Source organism: Balaenoptera physalus (genome assembly GCF_965194825.1).
Source record: "Balaenoptera physalus genome assembly, chromosome: 7".
In the NCBI taxonomy this organism is placed as follows: Eukaryota; Metazoa; Chordata; class Mammalia; order Artiodactyla; family Balaenopteridae; genus Balaenoptera; species Balaenoptera physalus.
In genome coordinates this window covers 78,814,855-78,823,065 of record NC_138886.1, presented here as the reverse complement: position 1 = coordinate 78,823,065, position 8,211 = coordinate 78,814,855, and the positions used below count along the sequence as shown (strand labels likewise).

The following is an 8,211-nucleotide window of genomic DNA, read 5'->3' as shown; positions in this document are numbered from 1 at the left end:
GTAACATTTTCTACTATGGTTTTTTTAAGGGAAAGAAAGGGGATGGAAATTAAAGATATAATGTTCTTTTAAACATATATGGCTATTTAATCCCTTAGCTCATTTTTTCTCATATCTCTTTCAAGAACGTATCATTAATATAATCATTTTATTAGGTTCAAGTATGTTAAATACTTTATACAAAACCATACAAATAAATGAGCAATCCTAGATTTAAAGACATTTCTGGAATGACTAAGTCTGGTTTCTCTCTAACATACAATGTTTCTATCCTTGAAAAACTTCCTAGTAAAATGACTCCCATGACCTATGATTCATATGTGATTCAATTACAATTGGGGAACTTGATAACTGGAAACAAATGAAAGAAATTTATTTTCTAAATAATTTTCTTTATCTTCCTCAAACTCTGCATCACTGTTTCACTTCTTATTCAATGATTGCTAAGTAATAATAGCTAGTAACTAGTAAGCACCTCATAATGATCCTGACATCTATTATTATTATTATTATCATTATTATCTTCATGGTATAGCTGAGAACACAAAGACTTGGAGATGTTAAGTGATATATGCAAAGTCACACACACTGCTTTCAACTAAACTAAACAAAATGTGTGTGTGTGTGTGTGTGTGTGTGTGTGTATGTGTATGGTTTGTTTTGTTTCACTTCAAAAGGTTCCAAGATCTTGAGGACTTTGAATAATTTTTACTTCATCTTTTCTTTTACCAGTCTCCTTTGGGGCTCATCTACTTGTCCAGCTATGATATTATAACAAAGAAAATTGGAATTCTATGGCAGATGATCTAAGGTTTTCATTTCGTTAATGGAGAAATTTGGGACAAGACAAGGGATAGAGGAATGAATATTCGGCAGGAATTGCTGGGGCAACAAGTAGTAAGCTGTGTATTGATTTTTCTGTGGACCATGTTTGAGTGGTTGAGATTTCATGGCCCTGAAACAGGTTATATTACAGTCCATTTATTTGTCAGGGTATGATTTTATTAGCAACCAGTTCCAGGCCTTGCATGAGAATGAATCTTCTCACAGCCTGAGCATAAAAGACTAATGAAATTCAAAATCAACACCGCATTTGAAAGCTTTAGCTCTGGATCAGTGAGGGGAGGAGGTTGGAGTTAATGTCCCATTCTGTTCTGCTCAGATGAAGCTGATAACAAGTACTACATGTGTGGATGCGTTTTCATCTCCATCTGTTGTGTTGAGTGTTAGCTCTCTATTTATTCTAGCTCATCCCCATGTTTGTGCTGATGGTAAATAAAAGGTGTAGCACAGGCATGAAAGGAAAATAGTGATTTTAACCATTTTGGAAAAGAAAAATAAATGGTGGGGTTAGGCATTTCTTATAAAATAAGGGAAGTACAAAAAGACTTGTGAAGGCACTTAAAGCTAACTTAAACTCTCAGGGCCATTGGAGGTTCAGCTTGCAAAAAAATCCCCCAAACAAAAAAACTTTATGTAAAATTTAATCAAATTGATCAGAGCATTCAACATCTATATACTAATGTTTTAATGATGTCCTGTTTAATAAGAGTAGTAAAAATGCTAAAATTGTTTTAAAAATTATTCTAGGTTAGAAACAACAGGCTACTTATTTTATAAGATGATCTAAATAAGTCTATCTAATGCAGGGGAAAAAAAAAATTCTCTTTAACTCTCACAGAATGTTTAAGGCTGTTTAAACAGTTGCCTGCCGGAATTTCTCAATTTATATAGGATCCAGGAATCCAATGGTAAAGAACTTGAATCCACTTCAGATATAACTTCACACACCTGATATGTTGAGGTGTATGTTTTCTCTCAGGGGCGGAGTGCTGGATCCTGGACAGTTGTGTCTAGAGAGGGATGAAGAAGAAGGAAAGCATCATGGTGGACATTGGTGCTGGTAGGGTCCATAGACTTAGCAGCAGCTCTGGGAGTTGTGAGTGAACCCTGGTCACTGGTACAGTGTAACGCTGCATTTGAATACATCCTAATACAGCTTCACACCAACTCTCACCTCTTTTTAAATATAATACTTGTTTATTGTGAGGAGGAGAACACTATGATTTTTTTTGTTTTTAAAGGCTATTACTAAGAACCTGAGTACCTTGGCTGCAACACCCTGCTCAACACTTTAAAAAGTTGTTATCTAGAAAAGAGAGGTGCTTGCCTGCAGGAGAAAAACAGAATGAGTTACAAAGCAGCAGGTGGTTCAAGAAGAATACAGCACCAAGCAGCAACAGCAGGAAAACAGTGACAAAGCTCACCTCATTGGTGGTTGAGTTGAGCATTGATGACAATTTCAAAGCTCTGGAGACAGGGAGGCAATTAACAGGGAGAGAGGCTCTCCAAACACAAATGACCACAGGACAGAAGTGGCCCGTATGAGTAACTGGCAAGGCAAACCACCCCACCTTGAAGACTCCTAGAAAATTACCTAAGTGGGTAAGAACTAAGGTCTACCTCTTGGCAATTGGGAATTCTTAATGCCAATGATGTAAGTCCAACTTATTAAAGTGATCTTCTTTTAGATCTTCACACCAGTGGGTCCTTGATCCTTACAGATGGTACTTCAGACTTTGCAGTCAGCTGATCCCTTGAGGGTTCATTGCAGTAACAGAACCTCCTATTTGTCTGCCTTCAGCTTGAAAGAACATAACTTGACAGGTTCAGAAGCTTACCCACAGGGATCTTTCCACACACAGAATAATTTACTTTTAGTGTACAACCTGGAGAATCATATTTTTTTTATGATAGTCTCAAAGCTTCTCAATTTCAACTTCATCTTTGGATGTTTCTTTTATCTCCTTGCCTTAGTAGAATCCAGTTTTTACCTGAGGAATTGCTTCTCATCATGACCTCTGTAAAAGAAATAGCTGTGTATTCATAATTCTCATACCTCAGAGTCAGAATATGGAGCTGGTACCCATCATCTTACCATACTGCCCCTCCTTGCTTATTATTGCCTTTTATAAAATGTTTAGTGTCTGGTCATTGACTATCTTCTGGCCTTCTTTATCCTACTATCTGTTAATCACCCTGCCATTCATCTTGATTCAGCAAAGATTTTGGCACCTGGATCACCATATTTCTCTTTACTAAACCTGGCATCATTCTGGATGACTTTAATATCAGTTTTAATATCTCAGTGAATTAGCCATTCTAAACTTCCTTATCTCCACTTTTTGACCCTCTATCTTAGCTACTCACTTGACCACATGTCTGTAACTGTAATTCACATTTTTCATTCATCTGTAAAAATCTTTATCAAGTATTACATCCTGCTATTATAATCTTTTAGTTTTTCAGTTTGCCTGTCCAATTACTCCCACTTCAGTCTTTTATAGCTTTATTGAGACTTTGGGTCTAACATCTCTCTACCTGCTCCAAATACATCATTCAGGTCTTTTTATCCCATCCTATCCATATTACTCATAATCTTATTATGTTGTTTTCCATTTCAAGAAACATCATAATATATTTGTTGAGGACATGGACTCTGTAGCCACAAAATCTGGGTTCAAATTCCATCCCTGAAGCTTCCTAGATCATTAACGTGTGCTTTGATTTCTGTTCCTTAATATTCGCAATAGTAGTATTTATTTTACAGGGTTGTTGTAAGGGTGAAGTGACTTCACTCTTGGTTGGTAGTTATTAACATTACAATATATAATTTATATATAAGCATTTATTATCGTAAGTTTGACAAAACCACAAACTCCCTTGTTCATCCTATTTTTAACCCATCCCTCTGGCAAATCTCAAAACATGGATCAAACCAAATGATTCATTTTAACCATACCTCTACTGAAGTAGCTAATTCCTGCTGGAGGGAGTTACATATTTGGTACCAGTACAAATTCATGGTCACAAAATGCAAGGTCTTATGATTCTCTGGAGATTCTTTCTCTTTTTCAACCCACTCTCACCCTCTTCACTACAATTAGTGAAATTTTCTCTTTCCCCAAATTCCTAATGCCTAAAATCACCCCCCGCCCCCGCCACACACACATCTTAGTCAAGTGATGTCATCTTCTTCACATAAGACACTTAAAGGGCAGTGGGCCAGTAAGCATGAATTCTATTAACGTCCCTCCACTACTAGTAGTACCAACCTACTTCTAATTGTCATTTTCCTCATTCTTACCTCTTGTAATAAAAGGGATGCCCTTCTTATTATTTGAAATCAATTCTGCCACCTATGTTTTGATTCATCCCTCATACCACCTTTGAAAATACACCTTTTTTTTCTGTTTATTTGTGTGCTTATTAACTACTGCCTCTAAGTTGAATCTTGCACATTGCTTGTGAGTGTTTTCACATCCCTTTCTGCATCAGGAAACAAAAAATTATCCACCCTAAACTACCAGATGCCATTTCCTATCGCTTTCTTATTCTCTCTGAAGAAAACTTCTGATAACAGTTGCCTTTATTCAGTCTTTAGTCCATCATTTCTCATTCACTGTTCAATTCACTTCAGTTTGACTGACAACTTATGATCTCAATACTATCATCAATGCAAATTAATTTTTTTTTTTCTTTTTTCTTGACTCGGGCAGCATCCATTGATTTTCTCCTCCTTCTCAGAATAATGTATTGGCTAAACTTCAGTAACACTATACACTCTTGGCATCCTCACAGCGTTCCCTCTTCTGGACTCATTCTCATCTATGCATCTCTTACAAGTTGGAGTTCTTTAGGATTTGAGCCTGGATTCTCTTCTCAGTATATAATCTCTCCAAAATTATACCTCTTTCACTCTTTAATACTTAAAATTCAATGACTCACTGTTTTATGTCTTTAAGCCTGGATACCCTCTGAGGTCTAGACCCTTATATCCATACAAAAATCTCTTCTTGGAAGCTTCAGTGTCACTTTACACTCAACATATGCAAAAAGAATCATGATCATTCACTCTAAGCCTGTATTTCCTTCTGTAACTCTTTTCTAAATGAATGGCAACACCATCCATCTAGTTGTGCAGGTCAGAATCTAAGTGTCTGTTGTTGAAAGTCTCCTTTCCCCTCATTTCCCACATCTAATACATCTCCCACTTCTCTTAGTCATTCTACCAATATATCTTGATTCCATTTCTTTCTACATTTTATTTATTATTCCCCATTCCAGGGCCAATCATCCCTCACCTATATTGTTTATATAACCTCTGAACAAGTTTCTCCACATCAATGTTTGCCCCTGTTCAATCAGTTCTTCTTAATGCAGTCACAGTGATCATTTATTTGTCTTTTCAAAAAGCAAATTTTATGTCACTCCATTTCTTCTCCCTCTCATAACTCTCCAATTGCTTCCAAATGCCCTTCAAAACAGTCAAAATCTTTAACATCACCTAAAAAGTAATGCGTAGTCTTACCCCACTGTAAAGCCTACATCATTATTTCAGACGTGTCTCAAATTATTCTCTGTGCTCTTATTTTTCAGAGAGGTGGGGATTTTGCTTATGTATTTATTTATGATTTATTTAAAACAGCTTTATTGAGATTTTTTATACAAATAATGCACATTTTTAATGTGTATAACGATGAGTTTGGACATATGCAAACACCTGTGGTACCATCACCACAATCAAGGTAATAGGCATATCCAAGACCTCCCAGAGTTTCTTTTCTTCCCTTTGTGTGTGTGTGTGTGTTTGTGTTAAGAACACTTAACATGAGATCTTTCGCAGTACACAATACCATCTTGTTAATTATAGGCACTATGTTGTATAGCAGATCTCTAGAACTTATTCATTTTGTATAACTAAACTACCCATTGAACGGCAACTCCCCATGTACCCCTCCATTCTACTTTCTCCTTCTATGAGCCTGACTATTTGATATGCATCATATAAGTGGAATTCTACAGTATTTGTCTTTCTGTGACTGACTTATTTCACCTAATATATTGCCCTCAAGTTTCATCATGTTGTCGCATATTGCAGAATTTACTTCTTCTTTAAGACTATATAATATTTCATTGTATGTATATATGACATTTCCTTTATTCAGGTACTTGTCAGTGGACATTTAGATTGTTTCTTCATCTTGGCTCTTGTACTTCAGTGAACATGGAGGTGTTCACTGAACACTCTGAGTTCCTGAATATCTCTTGTGATCTTGATTTCAATTATTTTGGATAAATACCCAGAAGTGGGATTGTTGGAGCATATGGTAGTTCTATCTTTAAGCTTTTGAGGAACCTCCATACTATTTTCCATAGAACCTCTACCATTTTAATTTCCTCCAGCAGTGTATGAGAGTTCCAGTTTCTTCATATCTTTGCCAACTCATTATTTTTTGTGATTCTTTTTTTTTGACAATGCAGTAAAATTTATTATTGAATCATTTAGTGATGAATGCTATTTTATGACATTAAATCTTGAAACTATTAGGTAGTGAATATTTTTTTTTAACATCTTCATTGGAGTATAATTGCTTTACAATGGTGTGTTAGTTTCTGCTTTATAACAAAGTGAATCAGTTATACATATACATATGTTCCCATATCTCTTCTCTCTTGCATCTCCCTCCCTCCCACCCTCCCTATCCCACCCCTCTAGGTGGTCACAAAGCACCAAGCTGATCTCCCTCTGCTATGTGGCTGCTTCCCACTAACTATCTATTTTACGTTTGGTAGTGTATATGTGTCCATGCCACTCTCTCACTTTGTCACAGCTTACCCTTCCCCCTCCCCATATCCTCAAGTCCATTCTCTAGTAGGTCTGTGTCTTTATTCCCGTCTTACCATTAGGTTCTTCATGACCTTTTTTTTTTTTTTCCCTTAGATTCCATATATATGTGTGATTCTTTTCTATAATAGCTATCTGTACAAGTGTGAAGTGATATCTCACTGTGGTTTTGATTTGCATTTCCCTGATGGTTAGTGGTGTTAACATATTTTCATATACCAAATAATTTTGTTATAACAAGAAAACCAGTGAATTTGAAAAAATTAATCATTTTTTACATTAAATACTGTGACTCAATTATCAACTTTAGTTTTGTAATGTCAGTACTTAACTCTAATTAGGTATAGGTCTATGGAAATATTTAGATTTTGCATTAGTTAAAATTAATATCTAATAGAGAAATGGCATTATATTGACCTCAATTTGATGAAAGTCTAATTAGAATTTTAAATGTAATCCATATTTCAGAATGCATGTAATGACTTTTCTTTTTCTCTATTTCTGGCATAAATATTTTGTCACATTTTAGGAATGTCATACAACAAAATAGGTTAGTGTAAAGGAATATATGGGCAATTAGTATTAGTGAAAATCTTTGTGCTTATGTAAAAATCATTTTGTTCAAACCACATTTTATAAAATAGAATACAATGAATATAATAAGTTAGATAATTCAACAAGGTTAAAGATGATTTTAGGAATGTTTTTGAAAACAGTAGCTTGTTTTTGAGTGTGGTTTGGCTCCCCAAATGCTTTCATGTATATAGTGGTTCAGAATTAGGCACATATCCTTTCAAATAGCAGTTCTGCTACTGACCCACAAAATGTATCAGGAAACATACATAAAATCAGTACTCTGGTGTCCTTATCTGTAAAGGGGCAATGGTAATACTTACCTCAATGAGCTGTTATAAAGTTTATACTTAATATACTTAATAATGACTTTAAGCATTAAGCACAAGCCTGGCCCAATTAAGTCCTAAATTGGGAAATTATTATTCTACCCCACCTGATTTCTACCTTGCTAGAATAGCACACTGAGCACAATAATCACTTAATAAACACAATACCATGCTGTGGCTGCTCAATAAATATTATTATAAATCAGTGGCTGATCAATAAGGAGGAGAATATGTCTGTTAAGGCTTTTTATATGACATATCTAGTTTTATCAAAGAGCAGTAGAATACCTATCTGACCAGAACCTAATCAGCTTCTTAAAAAATAGGAGATATTGTCATATACAACTTGAAGCTTTCTTGATACCCCATTTTATTTTCAGATTTTAGAGGAGAAATGGTACATTCGAATTATGTTAAACCAAGCTAGATAAAACTGTAACATTTCCAGCTTCCATAAGCCTTAACTAATTCATTGACTAGCCACATTGGATTTGTCTATATGGCAGAAAGAATGGCAGCACATAAGCTTGTTCAAGTCTATGCCCATAATCTTGTGCATAGCAGGGCTAGGCTGACTGATGACCTTGATTGTAAAATCGAGGTCAGAATTGTTAAGCAATA

At 35.3% G+C, this 8,211-nt stretch overlaps 1 long non-coding RNA gene across 1 annotated transcript in view; it reads left to right on the top strand.

Annotated features, from left to right (window-relative positions):
• Positions 1–7,664, top strand: part of LOC309664833 — a 14,841-nt gene extending 7,177 nt beyond the window's left edge. Inside the window, exon 2 of the long non-coding RNA XR_014266070.1 lies at positions 240–7,664. This is a non-coding gene — a long non-coding RNA (uncharacterized lncRNA). The remainder of the gene's footprint in view (positions 1–239) is intronic.
• Positions 7,665–8,211: the final 547 nt, after the last annotated feature.